Here is a 24,335-nt window from a genome sequence, read left to right as displayed (position 1 = left end):
TACAACGCCACGTCCAAACTCACTCAAATCTTGAAAACCTGCCACTGTAGCAGCAGTAACCGATCTAACAACTCCGCCACACACTCGTTGTCTAACACAGTCGCCGATCGCAGCGTCGTATTCCGCATGTTTACATATCGCTGTATATGAATACGCATGCCTATACCAGTTTCCCTGGGGCTTCAATGTCTGTTTCTTCTGTTATAGAATGTTGTGTACGGATTGTGGGTTACATCGTCATCGGTATGCCATTTCACGTGCAAGCGGTCATGTGGACTTTGTACAGCATTGATCATAAATACGTAAGGCAAGACTACAGCACTGTAGATTGTTTCTTATGTCGAGTCTAAGGTATTTGTACACGAGAATCTTCAGCAACCGAAAGAGCAGCTCATTCGCAGTTAGGTTAATCACTTTTAGTCTGTAATATGCGAACTTTCTCTTACAAGGGAACTGCGTCTACTCGTCAGCACCAACTATTTGTAAATTTTCTTGTACACAAGGCTTGGCCGGAAATGAAAGTGACAAGTGGGAGCTCCAGATGGCCAAGAGTTTAGAGGAAAAAAATAGCATTTCGGTGACGAGTCTAGCGAGGTATCAGCCGTTTATGTTATGGTACTTTGAAGGCACTGTTGGTGCTGAGGGAAGAGTACAGAACAGTAGGGTCGAGTCCGCATACAGATACGTTTTTTTATTATGAATATTTCTGTTACACTGTAAATAAACTGCAATAATGCACAGTATACTATGTTTATTTATATTTTCATAAAAGGCATGAGAAGGGAAGTCAAAGGATAATTTGGAATTACAAATAAATTTCCGGGAAGGGATAGTAAGGCATACACGATAACTTCGGAATCACAATAAATTTGATGGTTTACAAGTGCTGGAGTGATACAGGTGGTAAAAAGCAGGGGAAACAGTAATTTTCTTGACATCTTGCACACCTTATAAACAACGTATTTTTAAAAATACACAAACCGCTGCTTTAAAGTTAGAGAAACAAGCTTGGTTTGCATTCATGAAAGGGTCTCCCTCATCACACACCTCGACAGCAACTATTTGTAATACATCATTTTGCCATATATTTATGAGGATAGCGAGTGATGTACAATGGAATTATTTTGTTACAGTCTTCTAGGATGTTAGTTTTCTCTCTGTATTTCTGAGAGAAGAACAGTTTTGATGGTTTTTGGTTAAATTCTTTACCTGGCGATAAAACTGGACATTGCACACTTGCACTAGCGGAGTGCATTTGGGGGAATTCACTTCAATACAGTGCGATGGCAATCCTTCAACTTGAAAAATCTCGATGTGTAATTGTGGATGTTTTGTCCTCTCCTTTCATGAAAATATTAGCAAGATATATTAAGCATTATTACGGTTTATTTGCCAAGTAACTAACTAACGTAAACATGGAAGTAGTAGTTTGGGCTCTGAGCACTATGGGACTTAACATCCATGGTCATCAGTCCCCTAGAACTTAGAACTACTTAAACCTAACTAACCTAAGGACATCACACAACACCCAGCCATCACGAGGCAGAGAAAATCCCTGACCCCGCCGGGAATCGAACCCGGGAACCCGGGCGTGGGAAGCGAGAACGCTACCGCACGACCACGAGATGCGGGCGAAGTAGTAGTTTCTGCATGCGGACTCGATCCCACGTTCTTTGCATTAACATAGCCGGCCTTGTGGCCGGGCGGTTCTAAGCGCTACAGTCTGGAACCGCGCGACCGCTACGGTCGCAGGATCGAATCCTGCGTCGGGCATAGATGTGTGTAATGTCCTTAGATTAGTTAGGTTTAAGTAGTTCTAAGTTCTGGGGGACTGATGACCTCAGAAGTTAAGTCCCATAGTTCTCAGAGCCATTTTTTGCATTAACATACCGCACTCTTTCCGATGCGCCATCTGCTGCCTGAAAATTACGCTGATATGAATGGCTCATGGCCCGCCCCACCTGCGCCAAAACTATGTTCTTCTAAGCGCTTGGCCATCTGGAGCTCCCAATTCTGTCACTTTCATTTCTGACATATACCGTAAATTTGGACGAAATCGATAACGACGAGTAGGCGCTGTCCCCTTGTTAGAGGTGGTAGTGCCTCAGCGTGTATAGCGCTACAACTCTTAGACAAACAGCCTACCGTACAGTGTGTGTCGCTTGCAGAAAGATTCCAGGAGAGATGTGCGTCACAGGAATTGCTGGCTGTTCCCTTGCTATGTCACTTACCTGTAACAACAAGAACGAAAGAATGTGATCAAAACAGTCATGCTAACAATAATAATAATATGCAATACACACAGACGTGACCGATTTCAATTTATTTATTTTTACTTTCGGACGACCAGTTTCAATATTCTAACACATCTTCAGGTCTCACATTCTATGAAGAGGAATAAAACATAACCCTACAGTTAAAATTGAAACACACTAAAATAAAATAGTGTAGTAAAAAAGGGCAACAGGTATACCCTTGATGGCCTTACGAACCGCTGAAGTGGAGCAAGTCAATCTGTGCAGGTATGGAGCATAGTTTCACATACGGCTCGGGAGCCAGTAGTTAAAAAATTGCGGAGGCCACGCCCAATGTCTCTGGCATAACGGCATTGGTAGCCAATGGCCGTGTGTTTTAGTTACACTTTGCGAAGGACATGTATTAGAGTTACAATTATTAGGAGTTTGGTCCTTGAAAAAACAACGAAGAATATTTTGATGTCATAAAGAGGAAGTACGTTATAAAAAGCGGTGGAATAGAAAAACAATAACTACACAATGACAGGGCTCATTTAAACCCGGGTTGCCCTCTGCAGGGCATTGTGGTAAACGCAAACGTAGCAAAGATGATCGGTAGGGCGGCAGCTTGGTAACCAAAGAGATGATAAAAGTTCCGCCAGTAGTCAAAGACGTTATGAACTCCCATTGGCAAGAGAATGCCAGCTACTCAACATGGAAACGATGTGGAATTGGTAAGTACCGTAATCTGCCAACATGTGTACATAACCGTCTGCAGCTATTGTAATACTTATTTAATGCATATTTTACGTAAATTAGCTGCTTGTTCCATTGCTACATTTGCCCAGATATAATTATTCTCCGTTTAAGTGACCGAGTCACTGCTTACGAGGAAAACGCAGAACTTAAGCATGCATTACAAGACCTATAGCCACTTTGTACCACTGTAAGATACATTCATATATCAAGTATGCACTTTATACCAGATTTCCGTCAACTCCTGTATGATGCCCTCTTTCCCTCCATCATTTATCCCTCCTATCAACTTTGATCCTGACCTCCCCCTCCTGATCTGTCCTTCTCCCAGGCTCACTCTCCCCCCCCCCCCCCCCCCACCCACCCCCTTCCATCCTGTTTCTTCCCTGCCTACCCTCCCTTTGCCTCCCTTCTCTCCCCCTCATCCTTTTGCTTTGCTCTCCTCTGCCTTACCCACACCCTCTCACGTCTGTCCTGCACCCCCCCCCCCCCTCTTATGGGTACTCCTCATCCATCGGTATCCCCTCTTTATGATTTTTCCTCTCCTCCCACCCTTTTTCACCCTCATCTGTCAGGGTCCTTCTCCACCCCCCCCCCCACCCTCCACCTGCCTTAGGCTGATGTGTGTCTTCTTAGTGACCACTCTTTAGTGCGTGTTAAGTGATGTGCGTCTTTTTTCAGTGTTGCGGACAGACACCATACTGTTGCTGGGTTAAATTTTTACCTCTTACGAACAGAAACCAGACTGTCGCCGTGTTTGTTTAATCATCTGTCTGCTTACTGTGTCTTAATTAGCATCTCCAACACCTTGTTTTTACATTTTTAACTTCCACAACTGTCCACCATTTTATAGTTCAAAAAAATCACCGTTTTATCACCTGTTTTTATTGTTTATCTTCTTATGTTTTTAACTCTTCTGTAGGCCGAAGAACAGCATATTAAGCTGCTGCCAGCCCGCCGTTCTTTTGGGGGGGGGGGGGGGGGGGGGGGAACGAAATTCAATAAAAAAATATATACCGGATCTAAATAAATTTTAGTCGCTCAGAGCGATAAAATTAATTACAGTGGTAAAATGGTACAGTGAAAGCTATCCTGTGCACCCATTTGATAAATATTTATACACACACACACACACATACACACACACACACACACAAACACAAAGGAAGCGGCTACTCGGGTAGCAGAGTACTCGTGGCGTCCACATGGGGGTTTTTTGGGCTAGGCAGTAGTGCGAGGTGTCCTGATGAACACTCACCAGTCGACGTGCAGCCAGGGAAATCAGGACGCGCTCAGTGTAAAGACACTTCAGCTGTCAAGATATTAGCAGTAAATTTTCAGAGTGTTCGGAATAAAGTTCCTGAATTTACTGCCCTCCAGGAAGCGTGTGGCGCGCAAATTATTCTCGGGACTGAGACCTGGCTGAACCCTGAGATAGGAAGTTCTGAAATATTTAGTGAGCGTTCGAACGTGTATCGGAAAGACAGATTAGACACCGTAGGAGGTGGTGTCTTCATTGCAGTTGACAAAAATATTCTGTCTACTGAGGTCGAAGTAGACTGTGATTGTGAAGTTATCTGGACACGTTTAACAGGGCTAGGGGAAATAAAGTTAATTGTGGGGTGTTATTACCGGCCACCAGGTTCCACCGTGACAGTTCTAGAATCATTCAAAGGGAGTCTACATTCTGTATTGCAGAAGTACCCGGATCATTCTATATTAGTCGGAGGCGACTTCAACAGGTGTTATTACCGGCCACCAGGTTCCACCGTGACAGTTCTAGAATCATTCAAAGGGAGTCTACATTCTGTATTGCAGAAGTACCCGGATCATTCTATATTAGTCGGAGGCGACTTCAACCTACCTAGTATAGACTGGGATGTCTATGGATTCACTACAGGTGGTACAGACAAGCCGTCGTGTGATTTTTTTTTTTTTTTTTTTTTTTTTTTTTGTGGTTTTAGGGCGCACAACTTCAATGGTCATTAGCGCCCTGACTACTCTAAGAATGCACCGCGAGGCACAAGTTGACCACAACAACTAAAAGGGAAAACACGATAAAAGACAGACTGACAGGCATAGGATTAAAAAACAGCATCATCAAATGTCCTTAGCGAGGTTTGTCAAATTGATAAAACGAAGAACACGAGCAGCTGCTCGTGGGTCATCCGCTAAAATGGCATCGAAAGTATTTGGCAGGTTAAGATAGAGGCGCAGTGTGTTAAGATCTGGACAGGACATTAAAATGTGTCTAACCGTCAGCAAGTGCCCACATGGGCAGAACGGCGCCGGCGCAGCCGTCAGCAGATGGCGATGGCTGAACCGGCAGTGTCCAATTCTTAACCGGGCTAAAACGACCTCCTCCCGCCGAGAAGGGCGTGAGGAGGACGTCCAAGCCACGGGAAGAGGTTTTAAGGCCCGAAGCTTGTTGTCGGTAAGTGCAGCCCAATCGGCATGCCACAGCGATAAGATGCGCCGACAAATGACCCTGCTAAAATCGGACGAAGGGACACAACAAGAAGCTGTCCGAGGCTGGAGGACCGCAGCCTTGGCCGCGGCATCTGCAGCTTCGTTCCCAGGGATACCGACATGGCCAGGAACCCACATAAAGCTAACCGGAGAACCGACGTCCACCAGCTGCTGAAGAGGGCGTTGGATCCGGTGAACGAAAGGGTGAACCGGATACGGATCACTGAGGCTCTGGATGGCGCTCAGGGAATCGGAGCAGATGACATAAGCAGAATGTCGGTGGCGGCAGATGTAAAGAACAGCCAGGTAGAGGGCAAAGAGCTCAGCTGTGAAGACCGAACAATGGCCATGGAGCCGGTATTTGAAACTTTGTGCCCCCACAATAAAAGAACACCCGACCCCGTCATTGGTCTTAGAGCCATCTGTATAAATGAAGGTCATATTAATGAACTTCGAACGAAGTTCGACAAAACGGGAGTGGTAGACCGAACCGGGGGTAACCTCCTTTGGGAGCGAGCTGAGGTCAAGGTGAACGCGAACCTGAGCCTGGAGCCAAGGTGGCGTGTGGCTCTCGCCCACTCGAAAGGTTGCAGGGAGTGAAAAATTAAGGTGTTGAAGGAGGCGACGAAAGCGAACTCCAGGGGGTAGCAGGGCAGAGACATACAACCCGTATTGACGGTCAAGAGAGTCGTCAAAAAAGGAACGATAAGACGGATGGTCGGGCATTGACAGTAGCCGACAGGCATACCGACAAAGCAGTATATCGCGCCGGTAGGTGAGTGGCAATTCGCCAGCGTCAGCATGAAGACTCTCTACGGGACTGGTATAAAATGCTCCGATCGCAAGTCGTAAACCCCGATGTTGTATGGAGTTGAGGCGGCGTAAGGTGGATGGCCGTGCAGAGGAGTATACGAAGCTCCCATAATCCAGCTTGGAGCGGACGATCGACCGATATAGACGAAGTAGGACGGTTCGATCCGCTCCCCACGACATACCACTGAGAACACGGAGGACATTTAAAGAACGGGTACAACGGGCGGCCAAATATGACACATGTGGAGACCAGCTAAGTTTCCTGTCAAATGTAAGGCCTAAGAATTTGGTTGTCTCCACGATTGGGAGAGCAACGGGACCGAGTCGTAAGGACGGTGGGAGAAACTCTTTGTAGCGCCAGAAGTTAATACAGACCGTCTTCTCGGCAGAAAAACGGAAGCCATTGGCGACACTCCAGGAGTAAAGACGGTCAAGAGAACGCTGAAGACAGCGCTCCAGGACACGTGTACACTGCGCGCTGCAATAGATGGTAAAATCGTCCACGAAAAGGGAGCCTGATACATCAGCTGGGAGGCAATCCATTATTGGATTGATCGCGATGGCGAAGAGAGCGACGCTCAAAACTGAGCCCTGTGGCACCCCATTCTCCTGGCGAAAGGTGTCGGACAGGACAGAACCCACACGTACCCTGAACTGTCGATCCATTAAAAAGGAACGAATAAAAAGAGGGAGGCGACCGCGAAGGCCCCATGTATGCATGGTGCGGAGAATGCCCGCCCTCCAACAGGTGTCGTAAGCCTTATCCAAATCGAAGAACACAGCCGCGGTCGGGCGCTTCCGCAAGAAGTTATTCATAATGAAGGTCGACAAGGTAACCAGATGGTCAACAGCAGAGCGGCGCCTACGAAATCCACATTGTACATTGGTAAGTAGGCGTCGAGACTCGAGCAGCCAAACCAATCGAGAGTTAACCATTCGCTCCATCACTTTACAGACACAGCTGGTAAGCGAGATGGGTCGATAACTAGAAGGCAAGTGCTTGTCCTTCCCCGGCTTAGGAATCGGGACAACAATAGACTCGCGCCAGCATGCGGGAACATGTCCCTCAATCCAGATGCGATTGTATGTACGAAGAAGAAAACCTTTACCCGCAGGAGAAAGGTTCTTCAGCATCTGAATATGAATAGAATCTGGCCCTGGAGTGGAGGACCGTGATCGGCCAAGTGCGTTTTCGAGTTCCCGCATGGTGAATGGGGCATTATAACTTTCGCAATTCGAGGAGCGGAAGTTAGGTGGCCTAGCCTCCTCTGCCTGTTTGCGGGGGAGGAAGGCAGGGTGGTAATGAGCGGAGCTCGAAACCTCTGCGAAAAAGCGGCCGAAGGCATTGGAGACAGCCTCAGGGGCCACAAGGACGTCATTCGCGACCTTCAAGCCAGAAACTGGTGAGTGGACCTTAGTGCCAGATAGCCGGCGCAGGCTACCCCAGTCAACAGAAGGAGTAAAACTGTTGAAGGTGCTCGTGAAAGCAGCCCAGCTGGCTTTCTTGCTTTCTTTGATAATACGACGACACTGAGCACGTAATCGTTTATAATTGATACAATTCGCCACTGTAGGGTGCCGTTTAAATGTGCGTAAAGCACGTCGACGAGCACGTAAAGCGTCTCTACATGCTGTGGCCCACCAGGGGACCGGTACGCGACGTGGAGAAGAAGGAGGGTGAGGGATGGAATATTCAGCAGCAGCGAGAATGACTTCCGTGAGGTGTGCGACCTGACGATCGCAGCTTGTAAAGGTTTGATCCTGAAAGGTCGCCCTGGAAGAGAAGAGCCCCCAGTCTGCCTTCGAGATGGTCCAATTAGAGAAGCACGGAGAGGGGGTATGCTGCAGGAGATGGATAACACACGGGAAGTGGTCGCTCGAATATGTATCAGAAAGTGCATACCACTCAAACCGGCGTGCAAGTTGGGGAGTACATATAGAGAGGTCTAAATGGGAATAGGTGTGAGATGTGTCCGAAAGAAAAGTAGGGACGCCAGTATTGAGGCAGACAAGATCGAGCTGGTTGAAAAGGTCTGCTAACAAGGAGCCCCTCGGGCAGGATGCTGGAGAGCCCCAAAGGGGATGGTGGGCATTGAAGTCTCCAGTTAACAAAAATGGTGCAGGTAGCTGAGCAATAAGTTGCATCACGTCTGCCCTGGTAACGGCAGATGACGATGGAGTGTAAACGGTACAAAAGGAAAACGTAAAAGTGGGGAGAGTAATGCGGATGGCAACTGCCTGCAGGCCGGTGTGCAACGTGATGGGATCGTAGTAAATATCATCCCGGACCAGCAACATAGCCCCTCCATGAGCTGGGATACCTACCACAGGGGGTAGGTCAAAACGCACAGAGGTGTAGTGTGCCAAGGCAATTTGATCGCATGGGCGTAGCTTCGTTTCCTGGAGGGCTACGACGAGCGGACGGTGCAAGCGGAGCAGCAACTTTAAGTCCTCTCGGTTGGAGCGAATGCTGCGAATATTCCAGTGAATAAGTGCCATCGTAAGAAAAGGAAGATGAGAGAAGTGGTCACCTCGAAGGCCGCTTAGGGCCTGGCTTCGAGCGAGCACTGCCGCCGCTATCAGTAGGCGGACAGTCATCGTCCATTGGGTCTATAGGGTCATCGGCCATCTCGGGAGGATGGCCGGGAGGGGGAGCTTCCTCCGCCGGTGAAGCCGGATGTACGGCTACCAGCGGTGCGGCCAGGCGAAACGGATGACGGCCTGGGGCGGCAACCGCTGGGTGGCGCAGGAGAAGAAATGCGCCGTGGCGGAGAAGGAGAACTGTGCTTCCTATGCGCCTTTTTGGAAGGACGTTGAGTGGAAGTACCGGTCGAAGGCTGGGAGGTCGAGGTACGGAGGAAGTCTGCACGGGATGGTTCCTTCTTGAAGGCCCGTGCATCTGACTTCGATGTCTTCGTCTTAGCAGAAGCTGAGGAAGAGGCTGGTGTCTGTGGGGTGATGGGAGGAAGAGGAGACGTCGACCGCGCGATCTTAGCACTGGCCGAACGGACGACCGTGGTGCTGAAGGTCAGATAGCATGTCTGGGTTGCTACCTCCCGGGTAGTCCGAGGAGAGGCGAGGACAGTACTGTATTTCCCCGCTGGGAGCAGCGTGGGCTTCCTACTAGCCAATAGCTTGCGAGCAGCCGAGGTGGACACTTTCTCATTGACCCGAATTTCTTGGATACAGCGTTCTTCCTTATAGACAGGACAGTCGCGGGAGGATGCGGCATGGTCACCCTGACAGTTCACACAACGAGGAGACGGAGGTGGACAGTCACCCTCATGGGCATCCCTGCCACAAGTGACACATTTAGCCGCATTGGAACAAGACTGTCGAGTGTGATTGAAACGCTGACACTGGTAGCAGCGCGTAGGTGTCGGGACATAGGGGCGAACAGAAATAACCTCGTAGCCCGCCTTGATGCGCGATGGCAGCTTAACACTATCGAAGGTCAAGAAAAGTGTCCGGGTCGGTACAAGGTCATTGTTGACCTTTTTCATGACCCTATGGACAGCCGTCACGCCCTGCTCAGCGAGGAAAGATTGAAGCTCCTCGTCAGTCAATCCGTCGAGGGAGCTAGTATAGACTACACCACGAGACGAATTCAAAGTTCGGTGGGCCTCCACCCGGACAGGGAACGTGTACAGGAGGGTGGCCCGAAGCAGTTTTTGTGCCTGAAAGGCACTCTCAGTTTCTAGTAATAAGGTGCCGTTACGCAACCTGGTACAAGATTTGACAGATCCGGCTATGGCATCTACGCCCTTCTGAATAACGAAAGGGTTGACAGAGGAAAAATCCTTTCCGTCCTCAGATCGAGAAACTACGAGGAACTGTGGGGCAGGCGGTAGTACTTTTGTCACTGTTGGCTGGTCACGTTTCCGTTTTTGGGTCGAAGTCGAGAGAGATGGAGTAGAATCCATTGCGGAGGAATCCCCCATGATTGCCAGCGTCTCCGATGGCGCGCTCCTTCCTTGTGGGGACCCTCTCAGAGGGCACTCCCGCCTTAGGTGAATGTTTACACCTCAGGTCACACCTCCCGAGAAACAGACGGAGGGACCAATCGGCATGGTCAGAAGGTATCAGCTCAGGCAATCACCCCTCCCCGGGCCTGGCCTTTACCAGGGGGTACGCGCGTGCCTTACATGTCTACCCAGGGCGGGGACTTACGCGTTAAGGCCGGTTCCCACTAGAGCGCGGCAGCGCGGCGTGCGGCAACGGCAGCGGCAAGCGTTTTCCGCTTTGACGCGGCGGCTCGCGGAATTGGCGTTCCCACCTGGAAGCGGCAGCCGCTAGCGGTAGCCAATGACGGACAGCCACTGAGGTACGGGCTGGGACCCACCGAAACGACCGGTGTGTTTGAATAACTGTATCTTACACCTAAATCAAGGAAAGACGAAGTTGGGTGATGACATACCAATTTTTCATTTTCTGTACAATGTACTCTTTCACATATTTCATTATTCGTGTTTTCTCATTTCAACATAAACATATTTCATGACTACCGTTCATGATTGTTCACTATCTCCTAACACGTTGAAACAATGTACGACAAAAGAGATTATTCAGATAGTTAAGCGAGACAAAAATTAAAAATGTGATACGGTAGCAGGTACAGGAAAACAGTAAGAACACAAAGGCTTGGGGGGGAAGGGATGAAAGTGGAAGCCACCAGATAGAATTTCGCACACAGCATAATGTAATCATCGCCAGCACCTTGCTTAAGAATCATGAAAGAATAATACATATTTGGAACAAAGTTTTCGAAACCAGATTTTAAATTATAAGACATTTCCTGGTGCAGACGCAAACCTACAATAATTTATTGGTTACGAGCTGCAGTTTACAACTAAAGAAACAGTAAACGGTGGCAAATTAAGGAAATGGAACTTGAATAAGTCAAGACCCACAGTTATTCGATAATCTTAAAGTTACCGTAATGCAATCTTAATTAAAACATTCCTTGAACCTCTGGAGATGTCATCGATAAAACACAGGGCCACAAGATTATCTACAACTTGTACAGAAACCAAATTGCATTCCTAAAACTTGAGTGACTTGAAAGGGAAGCAGTAATTGAGAAGGCAGAAGTAGAGAGGATATAAAATGAAGACTAAATAGCAACAAAAGCGTTCTGAAAAACAAAATTTGTTCACATCGAATATAAATTCTAATGACTGGGTACTATTTTACAAAGGTATTTGTGTGGAGTGCGGTATTTGTGTGGAGTGCAGCCTTGAATGTAAGTGAAACGTGGGCGATGAACAGTTCTGTCAAGAAGACAATGGATGCTTTCAAAACGTGGTGATCAATAAGAATGCTGAAGATTAGATAAGAGGATCATGTAACTAAAGAAGAGGTACGGAATTAAATAGAGGAGGAAGAGGGGTAAGTTGACAGGACATATTATGAGGCATCAAAGATTGAGGACAAAAGGGGTTGGGTGATAGTATTATGATAATAATCATCTGTTGAAATGCTATTCTACTATTTTATCTATTAATGTAAGCAGTGAATTTACTCTTCCATGCACTACTCCACAAAACATTTAAACCAAAACTGAAATCAGCTGAACACCAAATCTTTCAACCACTGTCTGACAACTACTGCATTCACTTTCAACTTTCTATAACTATCACTGGCTAGCCACACACACATACAGATATAAAGAGAACAGAAATAAACAAACATTAGTTTTCAGCATATAATTCTTTAGGTTGGCAACGTGTACATAAACAAACCAAACAGGAAGGGACATGAGGTGAACACACTGTAGTTACGACTTCAAATCAGTGTTTTCGGTAAAATGTCTACAGCTAGTCACAGAAGAAAAAAAAAAGAACATGAAAATGTGCTTATGTTCCATAATCTAAGTTTTAGTTCAACCTTCAGCATGTAACCAGGTGAGGGGAAACGCAGAGGTCCGCCAAAAACTCGAGTCACTGTAAGTAATCAGTTATTCACGTAAAAAAAGATGTGAACTGTTTTATGATCTGCAAGTATCACATATCAAAACAAAACTGAATCATTCTAGATTCCACCGAAGATGCCTTAAAGGAAAAGGCGAAACGCGTCTTGAACCAATCAAGTACACTGGATAAAGAAAAAAACGTTTGTTACTTCCAAAGGAAATAATCAATAGCTGTAGATAATTAGCAAATTACATCTTATGACATACCAGCAAATTAGTCTCGGTTTAAGTTCTCATTACACATGCTATTAAATACTGTTTAAAAAAATTCATCTATCCCTTCCGAAAAAACTGTAGTTTCTTTCATATCTTGGTAGTTAAACAGATTTTGGATATTTATCATGAGACGAAATACATGAGTTTTTACAAGTTATCGTTTGCAAAAAAAACACGTTTCGATTTCTTGAACAGTTTACGAAATTTGCAGTTGATACAACCACATGGTTTACGACGAGCAGGACGAAAGTATCGGTCGCGTAGCGAGCGACCCTCGCGCGGTCACCGCACAGCCCGTCCGCCGACATATCATCCAATATCTCGAGAACGGTGATAGCTATCGTTCTGCTCTCAGCTTTAAAAACAATTTCGATATGTTGACTAAATTTCATACGCAATAATGTATTACCTAAAATGAACTGTACGCAAAGTCCACGCAATGCGTTTTTACCTCTGCACACTCATTCAAATTTCGTGTAAAGGTTTACGTAAATGCGACACAGCAAGTAACCACGACGAATAACGAAAAGAAATTCGGTCCTTTATCGAGAGAAGATATCAGGCTGTAACATGCCCAAGAATCAAATTTTTCTACCGAATAGTTTCCTTGGAATCGGATGATAAGTATTTCATAGCTGCCGGCGCGTCCGCGCCAGCGGTTCGGCGAAACTTCGTGTGGCCCGGGGGTCCGTACCTGACGTCACGCTCAGCGCGTTCTGTGATTGGCGGCGCGCACCTGGAGCGCGGCACGCGGCAGCGGAAGCGGTTCGACATGGTCAAACCGCGACGCAGAGCCCGCCGCGCCGTGCCGCTGACGCCATTTCCATGGCAACCACGCCGCTGACGCGCGGTTTTGACGCGCGGCAGCCCTAGTGGGAACCGGCCTTTACCCCGTCACCGGCTACGCGTGCGAACGCGTGGGTCGGCCTTCAGGCACGCACAGGGAGGAAGGAAGAAGAGGAAAAAGAAGAGAGAGAGGGAGAAAGAGGACAGACTGTCTCAAACGCCGAGGCGGAGACCAGAGAAGGCAAGGAGAAGAAGGCAATGAGAAGGCAAGGAGAAGAAGGCAATGAGAAGGCAAGGAGAAGAAGGCAATGAGAAGGCAAGGAGAAGAAGGCAATGAGAAGGCAAGGAGAAGAAGGCAATGAGAAGGCAAGGAGAAGAAGGCAATGAGAAGGCAAGGAGAAAAAGGCAATGAGAAGGCAAGGAGAAAAAGGCAATGAGAAGGCAAGGAGAAAAAGGCAATGAGAAGGCAAGGAGAAAAAGGCAATGAGAAGGCAAGGAGAAAAAGGCAATGAGAAGGCAAGGAGAAGTCAAGGGAAAGAGTAAGGAAGACAGTGAGGTGGAGAAGAGCAAAGAAAGGAACCAACAAAAGGAAGGAAGAAACGAGAAGTGAAAAACCAAAAAGACCACGATTATAGGTCGTGGAACCGTCCGTCTCCGGACGCAGGCGCTAACTACCCCCGTGAGGGGGATGGACTCCTTTTAGTCGCCTCTTACGACAGGCAGGAATACCGCGGGCCTATTCTAATCCCCGGACCCGCAGGGGGGAAGCCGTCGTGTGAATTACTGTTTATCACATTATCCGAAAACTGTCTTGAGCAGCTAAATCGACAGCCAACGCGCAGTGGAAATATTTTAGATCTGGTAGCCACGAACAGACCAGACGTCATCGACGGTATCAGTGTTGAAACAGGGATTAGTGATCACTATGTTGTCATAACGACTAAGGTTACGAAAGTTAAAAAGTCGGTCAAGAAGGCTAGGAGAGTATTCTTACTAGAAAGAGCAGATAAGCAGTTGTGAGCATCCCACTTAGTAAATGAATCGACTTCATTTACTTCCGGTACGATGGACGTGGAAGAATTATGGGCAAATTTTAAACACATTGTAGATCACCCATTGGACAAGTATGTGCCGAAAAAGTGGGTTACGGACGGAAAAGACCCACTGCGGTTCAACAGCGCAATTCGGAGAATGCTCAGGAAGCAAAGGCAGTTGCACTCGCGGTACAAGAAAGATCGGGAGAATGAGGAAAGGCAAAAGTTAGTAGAGATTCGTGCTGCTGTCAAAAGAGCGATGCGCGAAGCATTCAACCACTACCACCGTCATACCTTAACAAAAGATCTTGCTGAAAACCTAAGGAAATTCTGGTCTTACGTAAAATCAGTAAGCGGGTCGAAGGCTTCCATCCAGTCACTCACTGATCAGTTTGGCCTGGCAACGGAAGACAGCAAAACGAAAGCTGAATTTTAAATTTAGCATTTGAGAAATCTTTCATGCAGGAGGATCGCACAAACATACCGCCGTATGAGTCTCGTACAGATTCCCGTATGGAGGACATAGTGATAGACATCCCTGGGGTTGTGAAGCAGCTAAATTGGTTGAAAATAAATAAATCGCCAGGTCCTGATGGGATTCCAGTTCAGTTTTACAGAGAGTACTCTACTGCATTTGCTCCTTACGTAGCTAGCATTTGTCTCGAATTTCTTGCCCAACGTAAAGTCCCGAGCGACTGGAAAAAAAAGGGCAGGTGACGCCGGTATACAAGAAGGGTAGAAGGACGGATCCTCAAAATTACAGATCAATATCCTTAACATCGGTTTGTCGCAGGATTCTCGAACATATTCTCCGTTCGAATATAATGAATTTCCTTGAGACAGAGAAGTTGCTGTCCATGCATCAGCACGGCTTTAGAAAGCATCGCTCCTTCGAAACGCAACTTGCCCTTTTTTCATATGATATCTTGCGAATCATGGATGAAGGGTATCAGACGGAAAGCGTTTGACTCGGTGCCCCACTGCAGACTCCTAACTAAGGTACGAGCATATGGGATTGGTTCCCAAGTATGTGAGTGGCTCGAAGACTTCTTAAGTAATAGAACCCACTACGTTGTCCTCGATGGTGAGTGTTCATCGGAGGTGAGGGTATCATCTGGAGTGCCCCAGGGAAGTGTGGTAGGTCCGCTGTTTTCTATCTACATAAATGATCGTGTGGATAGGGTGGATAGCAATGTGCGGCTGTTCGCTGATGATGCTGTGTTGTACGGGAAGGTGTCGTCGTTGAGTGACTGTAGGAGGATACAAGATGACTTGGACAGGATTTGTGATTGGTGTAAAGAATGGCAGCTAACGCTAAATATAGATAAATGTAAATTAATAAGATGAATAGGAAAAAGAATCCTGTAATGTCTGAATACTCCATTAGTAGTGTAGCGCTTGACACAGCCACGTCGACTGAATATCTGGGCGTAACATTGCAGAGCAATATGAAGTGGGACAAGCATGTAATGGCAGTTGTGGGGAAGGCGGATAGTAGTCTTTGTTTCATTTGTAGAATTTTGGGAAGATGGGGTTCATCTGTAAAGGAGACCGCTTATAAAACTCTATACGACCTTTTGTTGAGTACTGCTCGAGCGTTTGGGATCCCTATCAGGTCGGATTGAGGGAGGACATAGAAGCAATTCAGAGGCAGGCTGCTAGATTTGTTACGCGAGTGTTACGGAAATGCTTCAGGAACTCGAGTGGGAGTCTCTGGAGGAAAGGAGGCGTTCTTTTCGTGAATTGCTACTGAGGAAATTTAGAGAACCCGCATTTGAGGCTGACTGCAGTACAATTTTACTGCCGCCAACTTACATTTCGCGGAAAGACCACAAAGATAAGATAAGAGAGATCAGCGCTCGTACAGAGGCATATAGGCAGTAATTTTTCCCTCGTGCTGTTTGGGAGTGGAACAGGGAGAGAAGATGCTAGTTGTGGTACGAGGTACCCTCCGCCACGCACCGTATGGTGGATTGCGGAGTATGTATGCAGATGTAGATTTAGAGAGAGGCACATGTGCGCCCGCGCATTTTGTTATAGCTTCACGTTAGCTCAGATGTAATATTTATTATTTTAACGGCAGCGTCACTGTTTGCAAATATAATAAAACAATCTTACAGTATACATAACAAAATATACCTGTAACTTCTATATAAATGTAAAATACACGCACACATCAATAATCTGAAAGACTTCACGTCGTAGATACAATTTATAACAGCGAAAAGTGGTATTGTGAAAGCGGTTCTGCATAAGTGTTAGGTATATATCTAGGTTGCTACTCCTAATATCAAAGAATGTATGATGGAATACTGTATATTACATAAATTGTATGCAAGTTACTAAAATTTAAAATGCTGTAATTGGGGAATTACAGATACAGTAATATTTGGTAAATATTCGATGTTTGTAACGTGCGTGTTGTCACGAGAGTAAAACATTTAAAAGAGTAAGATAAGTAGCACAAGAGTTAGACAACAGGTGCCCCTTATGTAAACTAAATTTTGAATTCCATTGCCTATCGGTATTAATAACATCTTTAGTTAAAGGTGGAATATCATCTCCTTGGTTACCAAGGTGCCGCCCTGCCAATGTTTATCAGCGAGCAGCCCAGGATTAAATGAGCCTTATCATTGGGTACTTATTGTTTTTCTATTCCACCGCTTTCTATAAAGTATGTTCCTCTTTATAACATAAAAATATTCTTCGTTGTTTTCTCAAGGACCAAATTCCTAGTAACTGTACTTCTAATACATGTCCTCCGCAAAATGTAATTAAACCACACGGCCATTGGCTACCAATGACGTTATGCCAGAGACAATGGGCGTGGCTTCCGCTATTTAACTACCACCTGCCGAGCCGTAATTTCCCCCCCCCCCCCCAATGTGTCCGGGTCCTCACCTCCCCCTCCCCCCAATACCCACATGCCTTCATACTATATAGTGGAGTGTTTTCCGTGAGTGTTCAGTGTTGTGCGTCCCATTTTTGAAAGTGCTGCGAACAGAAACCAGACTGTCGCCATGTTTTTTAATTGTGCCTGTCTATTTCCTAAGTGGTTTTAATCAGCATCACGGACCCCTTTGTTTTTTATGTTTTCTCCACAGATTTTCGGCATGTACCAGTTTTACATAGTCACCGATTTGTCACTTCTTTTTATTGTTATGTCTCCCCATTGTTTTTTAACTTTACCTGTAGGACCTCTCTGGCGGAATCAAAATACAATAAAGGAAAAAAAGCCGTATGTTGCAGTATGCTCCAAACCTGCACAGATGGATCTGCTCCACTTAAACGGTTCCTACTGCCATCGAGGGTATACCTGTTGCCCCTTTTTACTACAATATATTATTTTAGTGTCCTGCTCCACTTAAACGGTTCCTACTGCCATCAAGGGTATACCTGTTGCCCATTTTTACTACAATATATTATTTTAGTGTCCGTTTCGATTGTAACTGTAGCGTTATGTTTTATTCTTCTTCATAGAATGAGGGACCTGAAGATGATGTCATAGAATACTGAAACCGGTCGTCCGAAAATAAAAATACATAGCTAAAATGCGATCACAACTGTTTGTATTGAAATAAGTTAAAATATTATAAATATCGTTTTTCCTACAACAATGTTCCAAATAATAATATTATGTTATGTTAACCGGGGACCTAGAAACGACGGAGAGGTTCCGTCCCCGCCGCAGCCGCAGTGGTCCGCAACCCCACGACGACTACCGCAGTCCACTTCACCCCTCCTCCCCACAGCGAACCCACAGTTATTGTGCGGTTCGGCCCCCGGTGGCCCCCCAGGGAACGTCTCGCACCAGACAAGTATAGCCCCTATGTTTGTGTGGTAGAGTAATGGTGGTGTACGCGTACGTGGAAAACTTGTTTGCGCAGAAATCGCCGACATAGTGTAGCTGAGGCGGAATAAGGGGAACCAGCCCGAATTTGCCGAGGCAGATGGAAAACCGCCTAAAAACCATCCACAGACTGGCCGGCTCACCCGACCTCGACACAAATCCTCCGGGCGAATTCGTGCCGGGGACCGGCGCTCCTTCCCTCCCCGGAAAGCCGTGCCTTAGACCACACGGCCAACCGGGCGGGCTAATAATAATATTACTAATAATAATAATAATAATAATAATAATAATAATAAGGCCCGGGAAAAGCATAGGCCTCCGGTATGTTCTGCCAGTCGTACAACGCGACGAAAAGAACAAACCACTAATTGGGCTAACCCCCCTTTTAGTGTGATTAGTTGGTTCAGGACAGAACTAAAGAAGCCTCGGACAAGCGCCGTCATGGTCGGGGACGACGTTTGAACCCTATGCCCGCCCACAATGCTAACGACACTGCTAGCCATCTGGAAAATGATTTAAATCCAAGCCGCCCGCGGTGGCCGTGCGGCTCTAGGCGCTCCAGTCCGGAGCCGCGCTGTTGCTACGGTCGCAGGTTCGAATCCTGCCTCTGGCATGGGTGTATGTGATGTCCTTAGGTTAGTTAGGTTTAAGTAGTTCTAAGTTCTAGGGAACTGTTGACCACAGCAGTTGAGTCCCATAGTGCTCAGAGCCATTTGAACCATTTTTGAATTTAAATCCAAATAGAGGTGTTTTGCAGGATATGCTTCCTACAACCACCCTAGAGGGAAAACAAAGACAGAGGATGAGATGGTCAGATGAAGTTAATCGACACCTCATGTTCTGTTATTACCAAGCAACAAACCTAGGAACCAACACAACTGGATACAGATCACAAGTATACACAACATTTATTACCAGATACCCAGAATTAAAATTTTTGACAGAACAACGACTAGCTGATCAGATCCGTGTAACAATAAAAAATAACAGGATACCCCAGTCAGAATTAGAAAACATCAAACAACAAGTAAAACAAATACTGGAACAAAATAATGTGCAATCAGAAGAAGAAAATACAGTAATGGACTCAAACATCCCAGAGCAAACAAACAAAGAACAACACACATCGATTAAACAATCAGAGGAAAACGAAATCTTAAGGCAGCCACCAGAACAAGCACAAATACACTCCTGGAAATGGAAAAAGAACACATTGACACCGGTGTGTCAGACCCACCATACTTGCTCCGGACACTGCGAGAGGGCTGTACAAGCAATGATCACACGCACGGCACAGCGGACACACCAGGAACCGCGGTGTTGGCCGTCGAATGGCGCTAGCTGCGCAGCATTTGTGCACCGCCGCCGTCAGTGTCAGCCAGTTTGCCGTGGCATACGGAGCTCCATCGCAGTCTTTAACACTGGTAGCATGCCGCGACAGCGTGGACGTGAACCGTATGTGCAGTTGACGGACTTTGAGCGAGGGCGTATAGTGGGCATGCGGGAGGCCGGGTGGACGTACCGCCGAATTGCTCAACACGTGGAGCGTGAGGTCTCCACAGTACATCGATGTTGTCGCCAGTGGTCGGCGGAAGGTGCACGTGCCCGTCGACCTGGGACCGGACCGCAGCGACGCACGGATGCACGCCAAGACCGTAGGATCCTACGCAGTGCCGTAGGGGACCGCACCGCCACTTCCCAGCAAATTAGGGACACTGTTGCTCCTGGGGTATCGGCGAGGACCATTCGCAACCGTCTCCATGAAGCTGGGCTACGGTCCCGCACACCGTTAGGCCGTCTTCCGCTCACGCCCCAACATCGTGCAGCCCGCCTCCAGTGGTGTCGCGACAGGCGTGAATGGAGGGACGAATGGAGACGTGTCGTCTTCAGCGATGAGAGTCGCTTCTGCCTTGGTGCCAATGATGGTCGTATGCGTGTTTGGCGCCGTGCAGGTGAGCGCCACAATCACGACTGCATACGACCGAGGCACACAGGGCCAACACCCGGCATCATGGTGTGGGGAGCGATCTCCTACACTGGCCGTACACCACTGGTGATCGTCGAGGGGACACTGAATAGTGCACGGTACATCCAAACCGTCATCGAACCCATCGTTCTACCATTCCTAGACCGGCAAGGGAACTTGCTGTTCCAACAGGACAATGCACGTGCTCTAGAAGGTGTAAGTCAACTACCCTGGCCAGCAACATCTCCGGATCTGTCCCTCATTGAGCATGTTTGGGACTGGATGAAGCGTCGTCTCACGCGGTCTGCACGTCCAGCACGAACGCTGGTCTAACTGAGGCGCCAGGTGGAAATGGCATGGCAAGCCGTTCCACAGGACTACATCCAGCATCTCTACGATCGTCTTCATGGGAGAATAGCAGCCTGCATTGCTACGAAAGGTGGATATACACTTTACTAGTGCCGACATTGTGCATGCTCTGTTGCCTGTGTCTATGTGCCTGTGGTTCTGTCAGTGTGATCATGTGATGTATCTGACCCCAGGAATGTGTCAATAAAGTTTCCCCTTCCTGGGACGATGAATTCACGGTGTTCTTATTTCAATTTCCAGGAGTGCAGATTGGCAAAAAAACGCTATGCCTAAGTTGGATTGGGAAGTCATTCCGCACCTACCGTATTCACCTGATATTGTGCCCTCAGATTTTCAAGTTTTCCACTCTCTATCGAACAACTTTCGAGGAACCTTCTTTGTGGATGGAAATCAGCTCGAACAAACGTCGACGAGCTTTTTGCCACAAAGGCACGTAATTTCTACGGTTGCTGAATCGAAACATTACCTCAGCATTGGCTGACTATTGTAAATAGTGAAGAAGAATATATTCTGATGACTAAAGTCTCGTTTATGTTTATCTGTTGCGTTCATCAAACTTATGCACGAACCCAAAAGCTGAAGATATTTACATAATATATTCGTTAAGTGACATCGCACAAATTCTTCTTCTTCTTCTTCTCTTCTTCTTTTCAAATGGCCACCTCTGACTAACCGCCAAGGTATTGATAAAACTATGGCTTCGTAATTCAAATCTTGTATTTGTTATAGATCCCATGAATAAAAGTGTGTAGAGATATGGCTCTTGTTTCAGCCTGCAGTGACAGGTTCTGCAAAAGGAGCAGAGAACGTGTAAAATACGAAGGACAAAACCGTTGTCACTGCGCAGCATACGTATCGTTACCTGATGTCTACATGACAAAGTAGGTAAAATGCGCTTGTAGATTACAGGGCTTGCACAAAAATATAGAAACACCGCGAGAAATGCATGCTTCAACGTAAATGCACATGCTATCCAAGCCAGCAGGTGGCGCTGTTGTAATTGACGACGAACGGCACCTGGCAATGACCTCAATATGTTGCAAGTATATATAAGTCATGGTCAGAACAGTGTTCTGAATAGCTGTGAATGTGTTATGTAGGAGATAGCGAATTCGAAGGTGGGAAAATTATTGGTGCTCAGATTGTGGGTCCTTCCATGACCAAAGTAGCTGAGGGGTTTGGTGTTACAAAAGGCACCGATCGAAGATTTATACTGCATGCAGGGAAAGCGGGAAAACATCATCCGCTAAGTCACAACGCGGTCGAAAGTGTGTGTTGATTTGTCGTGACTGACGGTCACTGAAGAGGACTGTGACCTAAAATAAGAGGGAGTCAGCTGCAGAACTGAAAATTGCACTCAAGAATCACGCCAGCACCAACACAACACGAACGGAGCTCCAAAAGCTCTATCTTTCATCAGTGATTCAAATGCCCGTAACAGGAAAACATGGTGCCGAAGCCATAAACGGAGCAATGGGAGAAATTCATTTGGTCAGATAAGTCTTACTGCACACTGTTCCCTACTTCTGGCCAAGTTTACGTTCCAAGAGTGAAACAAGGCAGGGGTTCGGTGATATGGGAAACCATATCGTGGTATTCCATGAACCCCGTGGTTGCTCTGCACGGTGGTATTACTACCAAAGATTGTGACCTTTTGGCTGATCAGGTCCATCCCATGGTACATTGTCGGTTCCCCAGTGGTGGTGTGTTCCAAGCCAACGCCCGTTCACGCAGTCGCATCGTCCAGAATTCGTTATCTGAGCACGAGGCTGAATCTTCGCTTCTCCCTATGCCACCATAGCCACCGTATCTCAATGCTGAGTCTTCCTGGTCTGCTTTGGAGAGAAGGGTGCGTGATCGCTACCCATCTCCATCATAGTTACCTGAACTTGCCACTACTTTGCAGGAATAATGTGTAAGATACTCTCGAAAACCATACAGGACCTGCATTTATCCATAGAAGTACACTACTGGCCATTAAAATTGCTACTCGACGAATATGACGTGCTACAGACACGAAATTTAACAGACAGGAAGATGATGCTGTGATACGTAAATGATTAGCTTTTCAGAGCATTCACACAAGGTAGGCGCCGGTGGCGACACCGACAACGTGCTGACATGAGGAAGGTTTCCAACCGATTTCCCATACACAAACAGTAGTTGACCGCTGTTGCCTGGTGAAACGTTGTTGTGATGCCTCGTGTATGGAGGAGAAATGCGTACCATCACGTATCCGACTTTGATAAAGGTCGGATTGTAGCCTATCGCGAATGCGGTTTATCGTATCGCGACATTGCTGCTCGCGTTGGTCGAGATCCAATGACTGTTAGTAGAATATGGAATCGGTGGGTGCAGGAGGGTAATACGGAACGCCGCGCTGGATCCCAACGGCCTCGTATCACTAGCAGGCGAGATGACAGGCATCTAATCCACATGGCTGTAGCGGATCGTGCAGCCACGTCTCGATCCCTGAGTCAACAGATGGGGACGTTTGCAAGGCAACAACCATCTGCATGAACAGTTCGACGACGTTTGCACCAGCATGGACTATCAGCTCGGAGACCGTGGCTGCGGTTACCCTTGACGCTGCATCACAGACAGGAGCGCCTGCGATGGTGTACTCAACGACGAACCTGGGTGCACGAATGGCAAAACGTCATCTTTTTCGGATGAATCCAGGTTCTGTTTACGGCGTCATGATGGTCGCATCCGTGTTTGGCGACATCGCGGTGAAGGCACATTAGAAACGTGTATTCGTCATCGCCACACTGGCGTATCACCCGGCGTTATGGTATGGGGTGCCATTGATTACACGTCTCGGTCGCCTCTTGTTCGCATTGACGGCACTTTGAACAGTGGACGTTACATTTCAGATGTGTTACGACCCGTGGCTCTACCCTTCATTCGATCCCTGCGAAACCCTACATTTCAGCAGGATAATGCACGACCGCATGTTGCAGGTCCTGTACGGGCCTTTCTGGATACAGAAAATGTTCGACTGCTGCCCTGGGCAGCACATTCTCCAGATCTCTCACCAACTGAATATGTCTGGTCAATGGTGGCCGAGAAACTGGCTCGTCACAATACGCCAGTCACTACTCTTGATGAAGTGTGGTATTGTGTTGAAGCTGCATGGGCAGCTGTACCTGTACACGCCATCCAAGCTCTGTTTGACTCAATACCCAGGCGTATCAAGGCCGTTATTACGGCCAGACGTGGTTGTTCTGGGTACTGATTTCTCAGGATCTATGCACCCAAACTGCGTGAAAATGTAATCAAATGTCAGATCTAGTATAATATATTTGTCGAATGAATACCAGTTTATCATCTGCATTTCTTCTTGGTGTATCAATTTTAATGGCCAGTAGTGTATATAGTTCTGACAATACCGGCCATGACCTCCTTCTTCTGTGCGGATGCACACATATTCCCCGAACTCTTACGGGACTTGGTAAGAATGTCTTAGCCCCGAGTAATGAGTGTGTTGAGGTGGGACACTACGAATGTAGTATGTGGACATACAAGGTGAGAATGTGGGTCTCGCGGGAGGCGTGCGCGAAATAGTCCCTGCAGTCGCACTATCCTCTGTGCCCTCGGTGGCTCAGATGGATTAGCCAGCACGGTAGCTCAGCGTGTTCGGTCAGAGGGTTAGCTGCTCTCTGTGATAAAAAACTGAGTTAATTGATCAACAACGAACTTAAACGGGTGTCTTACGATGTCCTCCCCGAGCAGATGCAACGAACTAAAGCGAACAAAAAGAGATAAAAAAGAAAGATGGATAGAGCGTCTGCCATGTAAGCAGGAGATCCCAGGTTAGAGTCCCGGTCGGGGCACACATTTTCACCTGTCCCCATTGATACATATCAAC

The sequence above is a fragment of the Schistocerca americana genome, chromosome 3 (assembly GCF_021461395.2).
Source record: "Schistocerca americana isolate TAMUIC-IGC-003095 chromosome 3, iqSchAmer2.1, whole genome shotgun sequence".
Lineage (NCBI taxonomy): Eukaryota > Metazoa > Arthropoda > Insecta > Orthoptera > Acrididae > Schistocerca > Schistocerca americana.
Note: the sequence above shows the minus strand (reverse complement) of the source record.